General features: G+C 41.9%; 1 protein-coding gene across 24 annotated transcripts in view; it reads left to right on the top strand.

The window, feature by feature from the left end:
- The window catches only part of LOC142158631 (poly(rC)-binding protein 3-like), a 1,531,228-nt gene that overhangs the window by 1,137,999 nt on the left and 368,930 nt on the right, over nt 1–24,299 (top strand). The window lies entirely within an intron of this gene.

Genomic DNA, 24,299 nt, shown 5'->3' with positions numbered 1-24,299 from the left:
CGGAGAAGACCCGGAGACAGCGCTTCCGAAGAGGGGGGTAAGTGTGATATTTTTTATCACAGAAACAGCAGTTTTTCGGAACTGCTGTTTCTGTGATCTGTTGTTCATAAATTTGAGAAATAGTTCAATCCTTATCCATGCGATAAGGATTGATAACTATTTCTCACTTTTGCCGAACATTGATAAATATGCCCCTAATAGAATTATTTGTGAAGAAAATCCTGCACAGGAAAAAGCTAATCACTACAGCTCCAGAGCTAATAGAGTTATTTTTTGTCGAACAAAAGAAATTCCATGTCACTCACCGGACTGTTAGTGCCTCTAGGTTGGGACATGGGTCTATCTCGCTCCTGCCGGCGCCTCTCCTGAGCCGCGGCCATCCGCCATCTTGACTAAGATTGCGCATGTGCAGAAACCCTGAACTGTTAATACCTCGCCTCTAGTCTCATTGGTTAATTAATCACCTCTCAGTACTTAAGGCACCTGTTGCTCTATTACCTTTGCCTGTTCTTGATTCTCATTCCTTGAGACTCTGAAGTGTTTCCTGTTTCTGCTCGTGTTATCCGTTTGCTCTGGACAAGTCTCCTCTCCTCATCGGTAGTAGAACTTACCCGCTGCAGACTACTCTCGCTACCTCCGTTCCACGCCTGCACCTGGACAAGTCTTCTTTTCACATCAGTGGTACAACTTGCCTATTGCAGACCACTCACATTACTCCGTTCCATGCCTGCACCTGGACAAGTCTTCTCTACACATCAGTGGTAAAACTTGCCTATTGCAGACCACTCACGTTACTCCGTTCCATGCCTGCGCCTGGACAAGTCTTCCCTTCACATCAGTGGTACAACTTGCCAATTGCAGACCACTCACGCTATTCTGTTACACACCTGCGCTGGACAAGTCTTCTCTACATATCCTTGGTGAAACTTACCAGTTGTAGACCATTCATGTTTCCTTGTGATATAGCTACTACTCTGTATGGTACCTATTAGCTGGACTAAAGTCTACAAGTACCTCTGTATTGTAGCTGCAAGTCACTGACTCTTCTACTATATTGTTGATTGGTCTTTGCCTTACGTTATCCAGTTATCAAGTACTGGCCTGCTATATGCTACCTGCGTGCTAAGGCACTTGGACTCTTTCCTCATTTTATCCTGTTTACTAAACTGCTGTACCATCACAGTTCCACGGTGCCAAGACTCAGCATTTATACTATTGACATATCTTTCCTTTATTCTACTGTATGGTTCCACTGATTCACCACACTACCCAGAGGTCCGCACTTCTGGTAAGTGTAGCAACACCTGGTGAAATCTGGGTAAAACTCCTAGTGCCTGTGACAATAAGAACAGGCCATGACAGACCAAGGATCGCAACCAACAGCTAAGGATATGCTGCAGTACCTGGTTACTCGGGTTGAACAACAAGATGCTCGTCAGCAACAATTATTTCAATGTTTGCAATGTCTAGTCTTTCGGGGAGATCCTGTGCAAAATGAATCTTCTACTAATAATCCCCCAGAGTCTTCTTCTCTCCCAGTGCCATCCCAGGTGTCTGTTGCTTCTACTCTACACCTGCCTACTACCTCAAAATTTGATGGAGATCCAAAAGCTTGTAGGGGCTTTCTCAATCAGTGCTCTATTAATTTTGAGCTCCAACCTCAAAATTTCCCTACTCATCACTCTAAAGTGGCCTGTTTAATCTCTGTTTTCTGGACAGGCTCTGGCATGGGCCTCTCCTTTGTGGGAAAGAAATGACCCCCTGTTGGAGGATAGTGCCATGTTCATTTCAGCTTTCCGAAGAATTTTTGATGAACCTGGTCGTGTTAGTTCTGCTGCCTCTAGTATTCTTCGATTACGCCAAGGATCCCGTTCAGTAGCACAGTACGTAATTCAAATTTGCACACTTGTCTCTGAACTCCAATGGAATAGTGAGGCATTGATAGCTGCCTTCTGGCAAGGTCTTGCTGACAAGATTAAAGACGTGCTGGCTTCCCAAGAGTTACAATCTTCTTTGGATGCTTTGATATCTTTGTGCAACAGAGTGGACATGAGATTCCGAGAAAGAAATTCCGAAAAGGAGTTCACCTAAAGTGTCGGGTCGCCTGCCTTCTCGATTTCATCATCCTTCACCTTCAGTGGAACCCATGGAGGTAGGACGTTCTAGATTGACTTCAGAAGAGAGGGAACGACGGATGGAGAATAAGCTCTGTATTTATTGTGCTGATCCTAATCACTTGCTGAACTCATGCCCTAGAAAGTTGGGAAACGCGAGGCCCTAACCTGTTCTGGAGAGAAGGTTAGGGTCCCTGGAATCCTCTCCACACCTTTTGAATTCTAAAGTTTGCTTGTTTGCTGTTACTGTTTCCACTTCTACTAAGTCTTTTACATTGCAAGCACTTCTGGACTCTGGAGCTGCTGGGAGTTTTATTTCAAGTTCCTAAGTGTGTCAGTGGTCTTTACCTGTGACTCCTTTAAAAACAGCTATTGCTGTTACGGCCATAGATGGTTCACGAATTATCAATGGAACTATTACTCAACGTACCATTCTTGTAAACCTTCAAATCGGGGCTTTACATCAAGAGCAAATTTCGTTTTTAGTTCTTCCGGTTACTACTAGTCCTATCGTACTTGGCTTTCCGTGGCTTCAACTCCATTCTCCACAGATTGACTGGAATGTTCCGCAAGTTATTTTCTGGGGTTCAGATTGTCATCACAGATGTTTGACTCAAGTGGTTCCAGTGAAAATAAATAAATAATAATAAATAAATCATCTATAACACCTTGTCCACCTGGTCTTCCTCCACAGTACAACTCCTTTGCTGATGCATTTGATAAAGCCCAGTCAGAACGTCTTCTGCCCCATCGGGCTTGGGATTGTCCAATAGATTTACAACCTGGCAAAAATCCTCCTAGGGGTCGTGTTTACCCCCTTTCGTTACCAGAGACTAAGGCGATGTCTGACTATGTCAAGGAAAATCTCCATCGTGGGTTTATTCGACCATCCATTTCTCCCGCTGGAGCGGGTTTCTTTTTTGTTAAGAAGAAGGACGGGTCTTTGAGACCGTGTATAGATTATCGAGGTCTTAATGCCATAACCATCAAAAATCGTTACCCCATTCTGTTAATTACTGAACTTTTTGATCGCATTAAGGGAGCTCGGATATTCACTAAACTGGATCTTCGTGGTGCTTATAATTTAATTCAGATCAAGGCCGGAGACGAATGGAAGACAGCTTTTAACACCAGGGATGGACATTATGAATATCTTGTCATGCCCTTTGGGTTGTGTAATGCCCCAGCTGTCTTCCAGGGGTTTGTGAATGAGATTTTCCGGGACTTGTTGTATGTTTGTGTCGTTGTTTATCTAGACGACATATTGATATTTTCTCAAGATCTTTCATCCCATCGATTACATGTGGCAGAGGTCCTTTCTAGCCACCGGGAAAATTTGTTATTCTGTAAACTGGAGAAATGTTCCTTTGAATTATCTCAGATTCCCTTCCTGGAATATATTGTGTCTGGAGTAGGTCTAGAGACGGATCCGGAGAAAGTGAATGCAGTGTTACATTGGCCCCAGCCAACTACTCTCAGAGCTATTCAACGCTTTTTAGGATTTGCTAACTATTATCGACGTTTTATTCAAGGTTTCTCCTCCATTTGTCTCTTCTATTGTGGCGCTTACCCGTAAGGGTGCTAATACCAAGCAATGGTCTCCTGAGGCTCTTCAAGCATTTCAGTTCCTCAAGAGGGCGTTTCGACAACCTGATGTTACCCTTCCTTTTTTCCTTGAGGTAGTTGCCTCTAATTTTGGACTAGGAGCCATTCTATCTCAGAAATCTGAACAAAAGAACTTCCATCCTTGTGCTTTCTACTCACGAAGTTTATTACCAGCTGAGAAGAATTATACTATCGGAGATAAGGAGCAATTAGCCATAAAGGTGGCTTTGGAGGAGTGGAGATACCTACTAGAGGGTGCTCGTCACCCCGTGACTATTTTTACTGACCATAAAAATCTTCTCTATCTACAGTCAGCTCAATATGTGAACCCCCGACAAGCAAGATGGTCCCTTTTTTTCTCTCGCTTTGACTTAATTATAACCTTCAAACCGGCTTCTAAGAATAAAAAAGCGGATGCATTGTCTCGGGCAGTGGCCTCTTCCTCTGATATTGAAGATTGTTTTGATCGTCCCATACTGGATCCTAAATGTGTCAGTTTAGCTGCTTCTTCCACCAATTTTCTACCGTTTGGGAAAACCTTTGTTCCACCACTTCTTCGTAAAAAGATTTTGTCATGGTATCATTCCTCTCATTTTGCTGGGCATTCTGGAGAACGAAAAACATTAGAGATTCTCTCTTGAAGTTACTGATGGCCCTCTATTAGGAAAGATGTCAAGGAGTTTGTGGCTGCTTGTGATGTTTGTTCCCAATTTAAAGTTTCCCGTAGAACACCGGCGGGTCTACTTCAACCACTACCCATTCCTTCTAAACCATGGACCCATATAAGTATGGATTTTGTTACTGATCTTCCTCTCAGCAAGAAATGCAATACCATTTGGGTAGTGGTAGATAGATTTTCTAAGATGGCTCATTTCGTCCCTTTGATAGGATTACCTTCTTCTTCTACATTGACTGATCATTTCATCAAGGAAATATTTTGAATTCATGGATGTCCATCTGAAATAGTTTCGGATAGAGGAGTGCAGTTTATCTCCAGATTTTGGCGAGCCCTTTGCAAAACCTTGGGTATTTAACTGTCACTATCATCGTCATACCATCCTCAATCAAATGGACAGACCGAGAGAGTCAATCAAGATCTAGAGACTTTCATAAGAATATTTTCTTCAGCCAACCAGGCCAATTGGGTAGATTTGCTTCCATGTGCCGAATTCGCCCATAATAATATGTATCATGAGTCATCTTCTAAAACACCATTTTTCGTTGTATACGGTCACCATCCGTCTCTCCCAGAATTTCCTGCCCTCCCTCCCACCCAAGTTCCTGCTGTGGAGGGTTTATGTCAAAGTTTAAATCCATTTGGGCTCAGGTTAAATTCTCTTTGAAAAAGGCATCTTCAAGATATACATTTTTTGCTGTTAAAAAGAAGCGAGCAATTCCAGCACTTATAATTGGAGATCGTGTATGGCTTTCTACCAAGAATATTCGCCTGAAAGTTCCTTCCATGAAGTTTGCTCCACGTTTTATTGTTCATCATAAAATCGTTCAAGTGATAAATCCTGTTTGTTTTAAGCTGTCTTTACCGAAGAACCTTCGTATCTCCAATTCCTTCCACGTTTCATTACTCAAACCTCTCATCATCAACCGATTTTCTGTTCCTTCTTCAGTATCTCGCCCAGTTCAAGCTCAACAAGAGGAGGAGTTTTAGATTACTCATATACTTGATGCTAAAATCTCTAGGGGAGTCCTTCGCTTCCTAGTGCATTGGAAAGGTTTTGGTCCAGAGGAGCGCTCTTCAATCCGTGCAGATGATCTTAATGCTCCAGCTCTTCTGAAAAAGTTTTATTCCAAATATCCGGGCAAACCTGGTTCTAAGTGTTCTGTGCCCACCTTTAAAAGGGGGGTTACTGTCACTCACCGGACTGTTAGTGCATCTAGGTTGGGACATGGGTCTCTCTCGCTCCTGCCAGTGCCTCCCCTGAGCCGCGGCCGTCCGCCATCTTGACTAAGATTGCGCATGTGCAGAAACCCTGAACTGTTAATACCTCGCCTCTAGTCTCATTGGTTAATTAATCACCTCTCAGTTCCCTTCACATCAGTGGTACAACATGCCTATTGCAGACCACTCACGTTGCTCCGTTACAAGCCTGCACCTGGACAAGTCTTCCCTTCACATCAGTGGTACAACTTGCCTATTGCAGACCACTCACGTTACTCCGTTCCACGCCTGCACCTGGACAAGTCTTCCCTTCACATCAGTGGTACAACTTGCCTATTGCAGACCACTCACGTCACTCCGTTCCACGCCTGCACCTGGACAAGTCTTCCCTTCACATCAGTGGTACAACTTGCCTATTGCAGACCACTCACGTTACTCCGTTCCACGCCTGCACCTGGACAAGTCTTCTCTACACATCAGTGGTAAAACTTGCCTATTGCAGACCACTCACGTTACTCCGTTCCATGCCTGCGCCTGGACAAGTCTTCCCTTCACATCAGTGGTACAACTTGCCAATTGCAGACCACTTACGCTATTCTCTTACACACCTGCGCTGGACAAGTCTTCTCTACATATCCGTGGTGAAACTTACCAGCTGTAAACCATTCATGTTTCCTTGTGATATAGCTACTACTCTGTATGGTACCTATTAGCTGGACTAAAGTCTACAAGTGCCTCTGTATTGTAGCTGCAAGTCGCTGACTCTTCTACTATATTGTTGATTGGTCTTTGCCTTACGTTATCCAGTTATCAAGTACTGGCCTGCTATATGCTACTTGCGTGCTAAGGCACTTGGACTCTTTCCTCATTTTATCCTGTTTACTAAACTGCTGTAACATCACAGTTCCACGGTGCCAAGACTCAGCATTTATACTATTGATATTTCTTTCCTTTATTCTACTGTATGGTTCCATTGATTCACCACACTACCCAGAGGTCCGCACTTCTGGTAAGTGTAGCAACACCTGGTAAATTCTGGGTAAAACTCCTAGTGCCCGTGACATTCCAATTGTAAATGCACTGGGCCTTGTTGTATTCTGTCATACAGAGTCAAGAAATCAAACATGTATTTCACCTTAACCATAAATATATTATGATTTGAAAGGCCTAATACTACGCTAGGTAATATTTCAAATGCAGGACCTGACTGCATATAACATAACACCCATTAAGGGCCAGTCATTTCATAAGACCAAGTATAAAATAATAATCATGTGTTAATATTCCAAAAACACCAAGATAATATTGTGTTCAGCATGAAATGCTTTTGCTGAATTCTGTACAGTTCTTTGGTAGATGCGCCTACTGCATGTGTGTTGTCATGGCATAAAATTATACATAACTTTTGTTGAAAGTTGCAATTGTTATTTCACGTTTGCACTGCAACCGTCAAGAAGTGCAGGCATGCACCTCTAAGTAAACTTACTGTATGACTGAATGAGAAAGTTTGTTCATAAGTTTCTCTGGAGATACTGATTTTAAATTTACACTACCATCTAGTTACAGTACTAAGGGCACCTTAATAAAATATTTTATTAAGTGGTAGTACAGCTTTTCTGAGATACTCAAACCATCCCATCTGGCACAACATTCATTCCAAGTCACTAAGATTACATTTCTTCCCCAATCTAGCATTAGGTCTGAACAACAGTTGAACCTCTTGAATATGTCTGCATGCTTTTATGCATTGAGTTGCTGTCATATGATTGGCTGATTAGATATTTGCATTAACAAGCAGGTGTGCTGGAGTACTTTATAAAGTGGCCACTGAGTACAGATTACCATCAATGGGGAAGAATGCAGGTGCCATCCAGTTTCCTCCATTAACCATTTATGGATTATTCAGGTGTGTCTTTCTGATCGCCAAGCCATACCCCTATGTGTTTTGGCACATATAAATTCATCGGGGGATGTCCTCGCAAGTCCGTAACTAGGGCCATTCAATAGGGGCAGCAGCCCAGTCGCACAGGACGCTAATTTTGCATTAATTTGATTACAATTCAGGGTGTGGGGGGCATCACATTAGTTACAGCTCTGTGTCCTGACATGACAGTTCACAGTATAGAGCCCATAGTTGCTTAAAATACAAATCAAACATGGTGTTGGTATATTTAGTAGTTATTAACCAATCAGGGTGAGAGAAACATAAATTACATTACTACAAACAAATCAAAGAAAAGAATGCATATTTTACAATAGCCAATTATCATACAGATCATGTAACAGGATTAACCTATCAGTGTCAGAGGAACAGAAATGACAGTTTTATCAACTAATCAACGTTAATATTTTATTGTTATTACAATACATTTTCACAATAGCCATTCACAAAACAGATTAGAAAAAAACACAAATAAGGAGCTATAACTACAGGTTGAACCATTCCTGCAACTTTTTTTCATATCAAAGGAGATTAACAGTGATGAAAAATATAATTAATGAGATTATATAAATGCACATATCAGAGGGTATTAACACTGGTAAATTTTGGTATAAAAGCATATATCAAAAGAGCAACAATGGATAGTTTCAAATTTTACTCTTTAACCTTAATGTGAATCAGAGTATGTATAATAGTTTTATTACTACAGTCATGGCAAAAAGTTTTGAGAATGACACAAATATTATTTTTCACACAGTCTGCTGCCTCAGTTTTTATGATGGCAATTGGCATATACTCCATAATGTCATGAAGAGTGATTAGATGAATTGCAATTAATTTCAAACTCCCTCTTTGCCATGGCAATGAACTTTATCCCAAAAACAATATTTCCACTGCATTTCAGCCCTGCCACAAAAGGACCATATGATATAAGGTCAGTGATTCTCTCGTTAACACAGGTGAGAGTGTTGATGAGGACAAAGCTGGAGATCACTCTGTCATGCTGATTGAGTTAGAATAACAGACTGGAAGCTTTAAAAGGAGGATGGTGCTTGAAATTATTGTTCTTCCTCTGTTAACTATGGTTACTTGCCACTTCTCTCCAGGAAAAATGTCATGGACAGACTAATATTCTGTAAAAGGTACAGGGATTGGACTGATGAGAACTGGGGTAAAGTAATTTTCTCTGATGAATCCCTTTTCAGATTGTTTGGAGCATCTAGAAAAATGCTTGTCTGTAAAAGAAATGGTGAGCGCTATAATCAGTCCTGTGTCATGACAACAGTAAAGCATCTTGAGACCATTCATGTGTGGGGTTGCTTCTCAGCCAAGGGAGTGGGCTCACTCACAATTTTGCTTAAGAACACAGTCATGAATAAAGAATGGTACTAAAACATCCAGCAAGAGCAACTTCTCCCAACCATCCAAGAACAGTTTGGTGGCGAACAATGCCTTTTCCAGCATAATGAAGCACCTTGCCATAAAGCAAAAGTGATAACTAAGTGACTTTGGGATCAAAACATTGAAATTTTGGGTCCATGGCCAGGAAACTCGCCAGACCTTGATCCCATTGAGAACTTGTGGTCAATCCTCAAGAGGCGGGTGGACAAACAAAAACCCATAAATTATGACAAACTCCAAGCATTGATAAGGCAAGAATGGGTGGCCATGAGTCAGTATGTGGCCCAGAAGTTGATTGACAGCATGCCAGGGCGAATTGCCAAGGCCTTAAAAAAGAAGGGTCAACACAGCAAATATTGATTTTTTTTGCATAAACTTAATGAATTTGTCAATAAAAGCCTTTGACACTTATGAAATGCTTGTATACCATAGCAACATCTGACAAAAAGGTCTAAAAGACTGAAGCAGCAAACTTTATGAAAACCAATATTTGTGTCATTCTCAGAACTTTTGGTCATGACTGTATATATTGATCCAGTAGGAGCTAATTAAACTCCTGTTTTTTTGATGGCCCTTTATGTGATAGTTTCAGTACAATGTATTAAAATTGTCATGTAGTCCAAATACCTACATTCATAATGTCGATATTCAAAATGTCTATACCATAATGTCGACAGAGATATTGCCTACACTGTTTAGGGTTGTAATGCTGGTATCCAAATAAATAGATAAATATAAAAAAGAAAAACGGTGTGCCCCCTCCCACCCAAACAGCTTAACTAACCCTAGTGCTGCCAGCCTAGGCTGGTGCTAGCAAGATGAGGAAGACAAAAAGCATGGGGTCCCCCCGAATTTACTATTACCAGCACTAGCACTGTAGCAGGGAAAACCACAGCTTGGGGTTCCCCTCCATAATGCTGAACAAGCACTAGGCCAGTCAGCACAGGGTAGGATTCCCCAGGGAGATCGGGTCCAAAAGAAAAAATGTGGGCCCTCCTCGCCCCTCTAGGTTTACCTAGCCACATGCTGATAGAACTAGGTCTCTTTTCACACCCCTGGGGCAGTGGGTGTAGGGTAATATTAATTTCATTACAGCCCTGTAGACATTATGACAGTGTGTCAACATTTTGGATGCCAACATTTTGCATGTGTAGACATTATGAATGTCAACATTTTAAATGTGTAGACATTTTGAACATTTAAACATTTTGCTCAATATAACAGTATAGACATTAGCTCTGTCGACATTATGAATGTAGACATTTCCTATACAACCCTGAAAATTTCAATAATATATTTAAAACATCTAATAAACGTGTCTATGAACATAGCAATTTTGAGTATCAGGCACACTGCCCTCATGCACCTTGGTGGAAATCTAGGTGCCCTAGATTAAATTTAAATGCTTTGAGCTTGTGAATCGTCTCTACTGTCTGATCTATAATCAGTTAAGGTCACAGTGGATATTTTACATTCAGGGAATGACATTGCCTTGTAGATTATAAATGAGATTTTTAATGAGGGTGTGAGGGAATAGGGTGCTACTGGACTGAGAACTTTTTATTGATCACCCGTTTCTCACAGTTTAATGTACTTTTTAATCCTTCGCCCATTCTAAGTATATACACCAGAGCATCATTGTATTATGTGTATTATTAGTTCAAGTTATTAGGTACATTTTGCCCTTGCTATTACCTGCAATATTGTTTGTATTAGAAATAGAAAGAATATTGCCATATTGTGTGAAAATAACAGGACAGCAGAAGTCATTTTGCTTGTGTTAGCTGAGGTAATTACCATTTGTCTCAAATGTCCATTGTTATGAGGTGGCTTAGATTTGGTTTGTAATCAGAACACTGTCTCAATATAATGGTTATTGTATAGAGATGTAACCTCTCCATGGAAAAGCATTTCAGGGCTTAAATTCCACCTCCACAGGGAACTCTCAGGAGTTGAGTAAATACGGTATCATTGTTCCTTCTGTTTGCTCCCTATTGTCCACTAGTGAGCTTTACAGTCATCCAGGAGAGAGACCTAGCAGAGGTGACCTGAGGGAGGACAACTGGGGAGGTAGCGGAGGGAGTTGAATAGTGTGAGAAGCCCACCTATTGAGGTTTTTTGCAACTCCCCTGTGCAGGCAGTTCCTAAGGTGGGATTAGGAGGTGATAAAAGAGGCTACCCTGGGAGCTAGACATGGGTGTGACTAATTTTGGCCAAGAGGTGATGCCCTGCCAGAGATTTGCTATGGAACATATCCCACTGGATTTATTTGGACTAAGTTCCTCACTTGTTAGGGGGGGGGGGGGGGGCGTGCTGTGCTTATCTCACTGGATTTATTTATTATTTATTTGAACTGATTTCCTCACTTGTTGGAGCTGCTATCGTTAAGGGGGCTGTGCTGTATTTAATTATATCATCCTTCTATTTTTCCTCTAATACCGTGTCTGAGTGATTTGGGAACCACGTATCTTCACATTTGGTGGCAAGTGGTGGGATCACTCAGTAACAAGCAAGGAATTGGAAAGGCACGGCAGAATGGAGGCAGCAGCACAAACATACGGAAAACCAAGAAATGAATTCTGCAGGAACTTTGTCAGACAAGAAAAATTGAGCTCAACTCAATGGATACCAGGGTGTCCCCAATCGAAAAATTGGCTCAGTGGAACATAGAAAACCCTGGTGAGGAGGAGGAGGCGGCGGACACGGTTCAGGACTCATCAGGGGAATCCAGTAATGGAACCGGGGGGATGACAACCCAGGCAGCTGCAATAACCGTCGGCAACACGAAACAGCTGCAGATTTGGTTGGATATACTTGGACCAGGAGCTGCTGCACATGAGAGGGCAGCAGTATTGGGAGCAGCGCTGGGTTGACTGGTTGTGGTACCTGCAATGGCATCAGTGTCAGTATCGAAAGGAAGACAGATGCTGCGATTGGGATCACGATGTAACACGCTTTGTGGAATCAGCCACAGAAATTGACACTCTCTTTCAGTTATTTGAGTCCATGATGGAAATGCATGATATACCTGTGGCGGAGTGGTCGAAATATTTGATACCTAGTTTGATGGGCCGAGCGCAGGAGGCATACCATGCCCTGAGCCCAGAGCAAGAAAGAGACTACCAGGACATTAGGAAAGCATTGTTGGCTCGATATGCGGTCACCCCTGAATCCTACTGCACTAAGTTCAGAACTATGGCAAGCAGCAGTGACTCTCTTCTTATACGGAATTTAGTAGTTTATTGCAAAGAAACTGTAATCGGTGGCTAAAAGGGAAGAAAGCCACAACCGTAACGGACATTAAAAACATCTTTATATTGGAGCAGCTAATGAATAAAATGGCTCCAGAATTAGAGAGTGGATGGTGGACAGAAATCCCAATACCCTTGGAGCTGGACATGGATGTGACTGATTTTGGCCAAGAGGTGATGCTCTGCCAGAGATTCGCTATGGAGCATATCGCACTGGATTTATTTGGACCAAGTTCCTCACTTGTTAGGGGGGGCCGTGCTGTACATACCTCACTGGATTTATTGGGACTGATTTCCTAACTTGTTGGACCTGCTATTGTTAAGGGGGCCATGCTGTACTTATCTCACTGGATTTGTTTGAAATTGATTTCCTCACTTGTTGAAGCTGCTATCGTTAAGGAGCCGTGCTGTATTTAATTCTGTTCTGCAGAATAAATCATCCTTCTATTTTTCCTCTAATACCGTGTCTGAGTGATTTGGGAACAACGTATCTTCACAGAATGACATAATAACTGGTGCAAAATCAATGTGGGGACAGTGGCTGGTACACAATTAATGGGGTGCCCAGTGAATTGTAGATAATGAGGGCTGGTGTATTCAATAAGGGGGAAATTGACATATAATTATTGAGGTCTCTAGTGTTTGTCATATAGCACATTAAGGTCGCAGGGACTGTTGTATATTCAGGGATTTTACCATTACCTGGTTAATAAGACGTTATTATGATTTTTAAACAATTCAATATTGTTTGTTAATAGTGTGTCAATAATAAATCATATTGGTGGATACACACAAAAACAAAAAACAGGGCACAATGCCTGATAGACAACAAGGGGCTCAGTGGCTGGCACAAAAGCAGTGAGAATTTCCCTCCTCGTTCACTCCAGATCTCCCCATTCACAAGAGTACCTCACGTTCCCTCCAGATACCCCTCCACCATTCTCTCCAGAACTTTTTCTCTCCATTCCCCAAGCACCTCTCCCACATGTTCTTTCTGAAATAATTTAAATACCTTCACATCTTCTTTTCTCTCCTTCTGTCTGCTTCTTCTTTCTTCTTGCCTGCTTCTCTGTATATTCTTGCATCTGCTTATACCTGCTATTCTATTTATACTTGCCACATTTATTTTCTTCCTGGATACTCTCGTCTCATCTCCACGGACAGCGTTGAGCTGTCAGAAACACTGCAGGGAGCCAGGATCCAGATGCCATTTCTAATATCTCCTGTAGCCATTTCATATATGCAGATGCTGATCCGTTGCCTTGTGTGCCCATTCCTGATAACATGTGACTCGCTGAAGAGTCTGTCAGGGATGACAGGTTTGGTGTAATCATGTCTGGGTATGTGTTGTCGTTGTTTAGAGCATCGCTTTAAAGACTACTACCACCTTTTCTGGTGGCTAATATAGAAAGCATGCCACAAGTGGGCTTTCAATCCTGCTGTCATGTGATTGAATATTGATGGCTATTGTCCACAGTTGTAAAAGTGTAGCTATTCACCGCTGTGCTATTTCCTTTTTTCTTGAGAGTCTGTTATTGCTCTCTGTTATCAGGAGGTTTCAATGATGAGGCAAATATACTAATAATGTTAATATCTTAATGTCCATTTAATACCTACCTTCATTATCACTCACAAAGGATAGGTTTTAGCTCAAACTAGAGATGCTCAGACTCGGTTCCCCGAGAACCGAACACACCGGAACTTAGCAGATCCGACTACCGAGCCCTTTTGCGCGCACTCAGAATTGAAAACGAGGCAAAACATCATAGTTGCGTCGTCGGATCTTGGATCTCGCAAGTTTTGGCTTCTATAAGTACCGCCCTCCACAGCAATCCAGCGCCATTTCACAGAGAGACACAGAAGGATTAGCACAGTTCTGGGCAGTCTCTAGTGCAGTTTGGCAGCGTCATAGGTAGAAAAGAAAGAGGACGGGTAGCAGTGTTCTTCAAAGTCTCCAGTGACATTCGGGAGAGCTCCATTGCTCCATTGCTAATTGTCATTGCTGAAATAGAAATAATAGGTCTGGCAGTGTTGTTTTTAATCTGCAGTCACATTGTACTGTGTTATCAAAATGGATTCACAGCAGTACAAAGAAGACCAGAAGCACCAAGCAGCTGCTGGCAAGAGTCATGATGATAGCAATCCCTCTACATCATCTGCTAAATTCTATGTTAAAATGCATTGTGTTTTTAAGTCAGGGAAACAAAAATGTTAAAAAACACCTTTTGCCTTGGTCAAGACAAAAAGTTCTGTAATCCAGGCAAAGTTATCTACAGAAAAAAATAAAATTGCCAACATGCCATTCTACACATGCAGTGGCAAGGAAAGAATGAGGTCTTTCGCCTTTCTCTATTAATGCTAGTTCTGCAACTGTCACTGAGGCATCTTCTTGTAAGGTCATTTGGACTCCAAAAGTGGTGTCCAAATGATTTTACGTGTAAAAGCCAATCTGGAAAAAAACAGTAAGGCATTAGAGGAAAATGTATGTTCAGATTCAGAAATGACACAAATCCCTGAGGAGAGTCTATCCACGAGTGCTATGTGTAATCCTGACCTGTCTGATAGTGTACCCATAAAGAACGTCCCTTTCAGCATTTCTGCAGATGTGTGCATGAACAGCCCAAGTGTAGCCGGTGATACACAAATTGAGGATGCCACTTTTGGAATTGCAACAAGATGAGGGGGATATTTGTGTAGCTGACAAGGGCGCTAATGAGGATGTTGATGAGGATGATGTTGTTTGTGTAAATCCTGCCCCAGTGGAAGCAGTTCTTGCACGTGATAAGAAGAAGGCCATTGTCATGCCTGGGCATAAGACCGAAAAATCCACCTTTTATGTGTGGAATTATTTTTACCAAAATCCTGACAAGAGTTGTCTAGCCATTTGTAGTGTTTGTAAAGCCACAGTCAGTAGAGGTAGGGACCTGAACCATCTAGGATCCTCATCCATGTTATGCCATTTGAAGCAAGCTCATGGAAAGGTGTTGGGAAAATTTAAAACTTATGCAAAAAAAATAAGAACAAGCAGTCCATCATCAGCAAGGTCCCTTCTGTCAGCTAGATCCTGACACCTGCAATCTACACCCACAACACCGTCCTCATCAATATCCTCAGTAGCGATCAGTAGTGATTTCTCTGAAGAATTCTTGAGCGTTAGACCCACTGCTGCTGCTTTAGCTGCTGCTGGGGGTGAATCTTCATCCCAGAAGCAGACCAAGAAGAAGACTACTAATAGTTTACAACAATTGACTGTTAAACAATCCTTTGCAAGAGGAAGCAAGTATGAAAGCTGTCACCAAGTCGCAAAGCGGATCACAGACGCCATGGCGACTATGCTAGAATTAGATCTGCGTCCAATATCCATTATTAATGCAGCTGGTTTTAGACAATTACTTGAGGTCTTCTGTCCCCCGTTGCCAAATTCCATCACAACATCATTTTACTAGAAAAGCTTCTCCTCACCTCTACCAGAAGGTTCGTAAAAATGTAATTATTGGGCTACAAAATTGCATTCTACCCACTGTACACTTAACCACAGATATGTGGACATGCGGAACTGGGCAAGCTAAATATTATATGACTGTGACAGCCCACTGGGTTGGTGATTCACATTCACCAGCAGGAACAGCAGCAGTATGTACCCAAGTACGTCACATTTTTCAGAGGCAGGCTACTCTGTTTATCACCGGCTTCACTAAGAGGCATACAGCTGACAATCTTTACAAAAACTAAGGGATGTCATTGCAACATGACTTATCCCGCTTGGACTCTCCTCAGGATATGTCATTTCTGATAACGCCACCTGTTTTGCTCACACAATAAACTTGGTGGTGCAGAGCTTTTGAAAAAATGACAGGGACATGCAGGAGATTGGCCCGTAAAATATTTGGACATTTCTGGCATTCTGCAACAGCATGTGCAAGATTACAACATCTACAAGAACAATTTAATTTGCCCTGCCACCAACTGAAGCAAGAGGTCGTAACAAGGTGGAATTCCATCCTGTATATGCTTCTGCAGATGGAGGAACAGCGAAAATCCATCCACACTTACACCACAAGCCATGACATTGGGAAAGGTGGGGGGATGTATTATACTCAAGCGCAGTGGAGAATACTTTTCGTGCTGTGCAAGGTGCTGAAACCATTTGAAGTAGTCACCTGTGAAGTGAGTACAGACAATGCTAGCTTGAGTCAAGTGATTCCCTTAATTAGACTTTTGGAAAAGCAGCTTGAGAAACTGAAGAGTAGATTAAACAAACCAATTATGCTAAGTATGTCGGACTTGTAGATCAAGTACTTTATTCGCTTCGACAGGATCCAAGAGTTATCAAAATCATCATCATCATCATTTATTTATATAGCGCCAACATATTCCATAGTGCTTCACAATTGGGAACAAACATAATAAACTAATAAACAAACTGGGTAAAACAGACAAAGAGGTGAGAAGGCAAAATCTTGAAATCAAATCACTACATTTTGGCAAACTGTGCTTGAGCCGCGGTTTAAGAGCTATGTCTTCTCTTTGTTTCCAACTGACCCAGTTCTGAAGAGATGCAAGGAGCTCCTGGTGAGCAAGATGACGGCTCCAGTGTTATGTTACAGGACAGTGTCTCCTCCTTCAGTTTCTCAGTCAACTGCTGCTAGGAAAAAACTTAGCTTTCCGAAGATACTCAGGGATAATGCATACGACTCAGCACAACATTTTGACATCTGGTCTGGTCTTAAAGAATTGACCAAAAAACGTGACACCTCTGCCGTAACTCCACCTTATCCTACTATCGACATCCAAAGGATGGTGGAGGATTATTTTCACGACAGCATAGAAATAGACACATCAGACAGTCCCTTTACATACTGGGAGGAAAAAAATGGAATTTGGAGACCCATTTACCAATTCGCTTTGCACTGCCTAAGCTGCCCACCCTCCAGTGTGTAGTCAGAAAGTGTTTTCAGCACAGCCGGGAACCTTGTCAGTGATCGACGTAGGAGGCTACTTCCTCAAAATGTGGAAAAGATGATGTTCATAAAAATGAACTTCAATTTCCATGAGGAAGGCCTTTCCTGCCAATTACATCAAAATACTGAGACTTCTGTAATGGTGGATTCCAGCGGTGATGAATTAATAATGTGTGAGGATGATATACAAACTGATGAAGGTGAGGATGAGGCTGAGGATGATGACAACAACATATTGCCACAGTAGAGTTCATTAACAGCATTGTTCCTTAGGTGCTATAAGCCCATTGTTAGTTTGTTTTGTCTGGGCCCAAACAGACCAAGCACATCAACCTCAAAAGTGGCACTCCTTGTCACTGAAGTGCTTGGTTTGTTAAATAGTGTATGTCCTTTTTAAAATCCAACATAAGGTTGGGTGGGAGGGCCTAAAGACAATTCCATATTACACCGCTGTGTGCCAATGTTACCTATATGTGCTATATACTGTTGTGTGCTTTGCAAAAATCTTAGACACAAATTCATGATGCAGATGAATCGGCACAAGATTTTGACATCTGGGGGTAAATGTATGAATCTCCGGATTCTTCATCTCCGGCGTGTTCAGCCTCTTCAGCGCTTAAATTTAAAGCGGCACTGCATTGTAAAGGGAAACTTCCCTTTACAATGCAGCGCATGGTACGTAAAAGTCGCAAATGATCTGCTGATTCCATAGCTGAAGACTTCTGAACTTCCACTGGCATTATTGTAAGCACAAAATATGTGCTGCGGGAGCTTTATGGAATGAGTTTCCATGGCCGAGCAGCTACATACAAGCCTCACATCACCAAGACCAATGCCAAGCATCGGATGGAGTGGTATCAAGCACACCGACACTGGACTGGAAATGTGTTTTGTGGAGTAATGAATTATACTTCTCTGTTTGGCAGTCAGATGGGCAAGTCTGGGTTTGGCAAATGGCAGGAGAACATTACCTGCCTGACTGCATTATGTCAACTGTGAAATTTGGTGGAGGAGGGATGATGGTATGGGGCTGTTTTTCAGGGTTTGGGTTAAGCCCCTTATGTCCAGTGAAGGGCATTCTTAATGCTTCAGCATACCAAGTCATTTGTGGCATTAGTTTGGGGAAGACCTTTTTTTATTCCAACATGACTGTGCCCAAATGCACAAAGCAAGGACTACAAAGCCATGGTTTGATGAGTTTGGTGTGGAAGAACTTGACTGGCCTGCACAGAGCCCTGACCTCAACCCCATTGAACACCTTTGGGATGAACTAGAACGGATATTGCGAGCCAGGCCTTCTTGTCCAACATCAGTGTCTGACCTCATAAATGCTTTACAAAATGAATGGGCAGAAATTCCCACAGAAACACTCCAATATCTTGTGGAAAGCCTTCCAAGAAGAGTGGAAGCTGTTATCACTGCAAAAGGAGGACCAACTCCATATTAAAGTATATGTATTTGAACACAATGTCATTACAGTTCCTGTTTGTGTAAGGATCAAGGGTCCAAATACTTTTGTCCATATAGTGTATGTATAAATGTGCCTTTCTTATCTTTGTTACTAAGTTAGCATGGTAGTACTATATGTGTTTACGTATGTATATAAGATTTCGGTGTGTGTGTACGTGTGTGTATGTATGTTGATTGCAAGTGGAGCTGTGCAAGATGGAGGATAGACCACTTGGTGGACAGACAAAGACATCCTTACAAAATGATGTTCAGACCATGTGGCGCATGGTCTGTCGGCCATCTTAGTGCAGTATTTAAAAAATCCCATATAACTAGCATATTACCCATTGCAATCTGTATTAAACTCTACATCCAGTATTTAGACATATTAATACTAAATTCCAACATAACAAAGCAATCTTTGTAATGATCATTTTGCATGTAACAATGTAGATCTCAGCCATATTTGAACCATACTTACCAACTTTCTGAAGTTGGCTTCCGGGAGCCTGCCGGGGGAGGTGGGCGTGAGGGGGGCGGGCTGCCCTAAACACGTCATTTTGGACCCACCCCCGGTGACATAATGATGCAAACATGTAATTTTACACCGGGGAGGCGGAGCCAAATGCTGCGATTCCCGGAGAATCACTGCATTTTGGACCAAATTCTGGCCACTTCCTAGTGAAGTGGGCAGATTCGTGAGATTACCATACTCTCCCGGGAGTCCGTGAGACTCACCCAAAATGCGGGAGTCTCCTGGACATTCCGGGAGAGTTGGCAAGTATGATTTGAACATCTGCCCGCTGACTATCCAGTACAAATCATCATCATCATCATTTAACAATTTTCAATATCACTCCATCATTTTCTTCCTTAATCCCAAGTCACTTTTACGTGCACTAAGAATATCACATACAAACAACTACAATCCAACTGTCAAAACTTGTGCAAAGTGCAAAAAATTGCCATGCTAAACTTTACCATACACATTGCTATCAATGTAATACAAAATGTATAACAAACTAATTACACACAGTTGCATATTAATCTTCATTCTGCAGTAATGTTAATTAAGCAATCACCTTAGTAGCTCATATTTCTACAATAGGAAACCAGGTTTCTGTGCAAGTGGAGATGGCCCCTGTTCAGATATGTGATATCTTGTACCCAGGTGTGCACTACTGCTGCGCATTTAATACTGCGCAGATACAGTCTGTGTCTGAAAACACAGCGAACATCATGTAATTAGTTACTGCGCATGTGCCAATCCACGCATGTGCAGTCTGAATTTAATGACGCGCCAATTCACACCGCACGCGATGACATCATTGCTGATGTCGTGTTCAGAAGCTATCAGCACTGCAGAAAAGTAAACATCCCATTACTGCAGCAATAGTATCTCCACATATCTTGTGTTTAGTACAAGGTAGTCCCCAATAATGGTCGTGAGTGTACAATTTAAAGCACACTCTCATTGGTGACTAGTGTAAAAAGTAGATAACTCCTGATGGCTGCTCAACCAAAACAGACCCCAGACCAGACCTCATAACTTACTATTGCTGCTTTTTTTATTTTGTACTACTGCACACTACCACTGACTGCAGATACCTTATCAGCAGCACTATTGTAGTTGATAAAGTCCCTGTTGTCCTTCCTGCAGTCAAACACATTGACAGCTGGAGTTCATTGTGCCTATGTGCTCTATTTGTGATGCTTTTGTTTGTAGGATTCAGGGTTTGTCTTTTTTTTTTTTTTACCACTGAACAATCTCGCAGCATTATTAGTTTGACTTCTCGGGTACACTGTTACGGATGCGATTCATTAATGCAGAATTTCTGAGGTTTGTAAGGTACAAAAAAAAAAGAGTGATTTTACAGACTGCACATTGATTTTTTTTTCTTTTGCCATAAAGTTTAATCTGTATCAGTTTTCTTTTTTATAGTCACAGGGAAATACACAGACTTTTTGTTCCCCCAATTAATAATATAAATTGTAATTTAATATTATGATCTGTTAGTTGCCTTCTGGCAGAAATCTAAGCATATATTAAACTTGCTACCAATCTTTGTGTGTGTTGGAGATTTCAGCTACTGTACAAATTCATTGTGAAAAGATAGTACTCTGAGCTCTCACATCCATGATGTTTCAGTATACTACATTAGATTTTGGCATTCACAGTTAGTTCTTTAACATATAAAAACAGTTCTGAAAAGAAACTGATCATTTTAAATCATGTTTTCCAATGTAAAAGCAGCACTAAAAAACATCAAAATAATTGTAGATAATTTTACTTTCAATCGGAGTTCAAATAAATACAAAATGAGCAGCTTTCTCACCTAATATATTATTTCTATAATACTATGGACTCTTTACAACACTAATAATAATTACAGATAAAGTAAATTATATTATACTGCTAGTCTCTAGTATACCCTTAAATAAATTCTGTGTTGCTGTTGTCTTTTTTAAGTTAAATTAAACAAGTTTACGCAATGGGTAAAAACAAATAATTTGTTAACTCTAATCCTACTGCTTCCATAGTATACTGTTTCTTAATGGACATGAAACACAAACAAAACTAGATAACAAGATCACCCTGATTATTATTATATTTTGCAGATTTTTTTCCTTTCTGAAATATTTTGGGTTGTTTTTTTTAGCTTTTATTTAAACTGTCTGTAAAAAAAAATCAGAGGTTGCTTCAGGAGTCATAGAGCGCACTACAATAACACAGTGACATTAATTCATCTCTTAATTCCTAGTTAAAAATCCTGGTGCCAGAGCTGAATGGAACAGCATGCTCTGCAATCACTCGGTGTACAATACCCTAACCCTCCTCCAATGTCATAGATAATGAAGAGGTGAACAGCCAATGCAAGGGCTTATTCAACTTCTCTAAGGACCTTATTCACCCACATGAAAACCTGTTTGATTCACTTACAGGACAGGCTCTAATTATGTAATTGAACAGGTTATTGAGATAATGTGTGAGCTAAAATATATGACTGAGCACAAGCATTCTTGCTCCTCTTCTTGTCACATTATTATTACAAAATCAGCTTTTACAGGGACAGATCTCATGTTGAAGAAATTTAAAGGGAGATACATTTTATATGGTTTAAAAACCTACAGAAATAACTGTTCCCAGGAAAAAGGTTGTTTTGTTTTCAATGTAGGAATGATCATTGTATGCATATTGGATCATTGTCATAGTATGGGAGAGCCATTACTTTGTATGATTGTGAAGATACTGGGTTTTCTGGCCCAATTCTACCCACTTCACGCTGGTTGGCCACCCAGGGGTGCCTTGTATGCCAGGGAAGCATAACCTAGTACCTTCTAAGGTTCGTATAGTCACTCAGGCAAATGCAGTTAGAAAAATACAACAGTACATTTATTGTAATAAAAACAACACTAGAATATTATGTACACACAGTAAATAAATGCCAGGCAGGTTCACCACATTATCTGTCCTTACACCACTAGTTTAAAGAGCTACAGTCACTTGGCTGTCCTGCCTTGATGACCCATGGATCTGCCAATGTATTCCACTGGTAGAGGACTGCAACTCAAAAACCAGCCAACCTGCAGCTTCCAGACATCAATTCCCAGAGTGAACATCACCCCCCCCCCCCCCTCCTTGGAGTGGCTCCTTATATCTAGGGTCAAATTTCTACAGTGTTTCCCCCTCTCTGGGCAAACCCCTGGGTCTTTCCTTCTTAAACATTGGTGAGTGTTGGACTAGGGGGTTGCAGGGGGAGTAAAGATGAGTAAAGATGAGCTGCTATTCCACAGTGGCTCCCCTGTGGTTTCTTAGACAGAATGTCTCAGGCAGACTTATGAAGGACAATGGGTGCTAATTGGCTTTCCCAATCTCCAAATATCAGATAACAGTTAATCCATCCTGAAACTAATCCCTTACACTGCTTTGTGATGTCACAGGGTTCCCAGCTGTTCCATGCTTCCTGTATAGAAAGGAGGGGGGATAATGAATGCAGCTCCAACCCCCTCACCTGTGTCCTGGACACACCTGATCATTACCCATAACCCACCTGGCTTCAATTTGAGAACAATGCACCACAGCATTACTGATTTAACAACAAACATGTTTTTACAATGGGTAACATGGAATGAATAAGTCTCTTATCTAGGCATGGCTACAATGTCCACTTATTCATATATAATTAGACACTGCAATTGTACTCTGGTGAGCTGAGGAACAAAAGCAAGGGCTATAAAAAGTGCATATTATAAGCCACATTTTGTGAGAAATGAGGGACAGGCTGGTTAAGGTGTTATCAAACTCGTTTCGTTACAATAATGATCCCCTACGTCATTGTCATAGCATATCAAGAGTCACTGCGGAAGTATGATTCTCTGTATCCTAGTATATAGAGAGACGCTGATCTGTATGCTCATTCATTGTGTCACTCTCACAATATGGTTAAGACACTGCACTGTATAATGGTTTCCTGTGATACTGTCATAATGTACGGTCAGTCACTAACCTGTGTGATGATTCCATGTCACTCTTTAATGGTGGGATAAACACTGTCTTGTATGACGGTTGACTGTGTCACATAGGGTGAGGATAGTAATTGTACTATATGTTGTTCTGTGTTGTTATCATAGCGTGGTAACAGCAGTGCTCTGCATGGTAGTGTACTGTGTTGCTGTCTTAGCATGGAGACTTTATAATGGTCTCATAGGTAGGGCCGTGGAGAGGGAGGGGGTGGGTTCTAATTACCCAGACCTGGGCATGCCAGGGGGCCCGGCCCGGGCCCTCACTGTTCAGGTTTTTGTTTTTTTTAAACGTACTTTTTTTTTTTTTTAAGATTTTTTTTTTTGTGCGGGGGTGGGGGGGGGTTTGGTGGGTCGGGGCTCCAACCCTTTGTCGGTGGGGGGGAGCAGGGTAGTAAAAGAAAAAAAAAAGATACTTACGTGATCGCGGAGCCAACGACCCTCCTCCTTCCTTTCTGCTCTGTTTACACTGACTGCTGGGAGAAAAGCACAGAGGACCAACAGGGGGGGGGAGGCACACCATGAGGATAAAGGGGGGAGAGAGAGGCACACCATGAGGATAAAGGGGGGAGAGAGAGGCACACCTTGAGGAAAAAGGGGGGGGAGAGGCACAATATGAAGAAAAAGGGGGTAGAGAGAGGCACAGTATGAAGAAAAAAAAAGGGAGGAGAGAGAGACACACCATGAGGAAAAAGGGGGGGAGAGAGGCACAGTATGAGGAAAAAGGGGGGGAGAGAGAGGCACAATATGAAGAAAAAGGGGGGGAGAGAGAGGCACAGTATGAGGAAAAAGGGGGGAGAGAGAGGCACAGTATGAGGGAAAAGGGGGGAGAGAGAGGTACAGTATGACAGTATGAGGAAAAAGGGGGGGGGAGAGGCACAGTATGAGGGAAAAGGGGGAAGAGAGAGGTACAGTATGAGGAAAAAAAGGGGGGGCAGCAGAAAGGCACTGAGTGATGGAGAGGGGGGGGCAGGATGGCACAGTGATGGAGAGGGGGGCAGGATGGCACAGTGATGGAGAGGGGGGGTAGGATGGCACAGTGATGGAAACGGGGGGCAGGATGGCACAGTGATGAAAGAGAGGGAGGGCAGCGTGGCCCAGTGATGAAGGAAAGGGGGGCAGGATGGCACAGTGTGATGAAGTCGGGGGGCAGCAGCA

Source organism: Mixophyes fleayi, chromosome 5 (assembly GCF_038048845.1).
Source record: "Mixophyes fleayi isolate aMixFle1 chromosome 5, aMixFle1.hap1, whole genome shotgun sequence".
Taxonomy (NCBI): domain Eukaryota; kingdom Metazoa; phylum Chordata; class Amphibia; order Anura; family Limnodynastidae; genus Mixophyes; species Mixophyes fleayi.
This window is presented reverse-complemented; position numbering and strand designations above follow the sequence as displayed.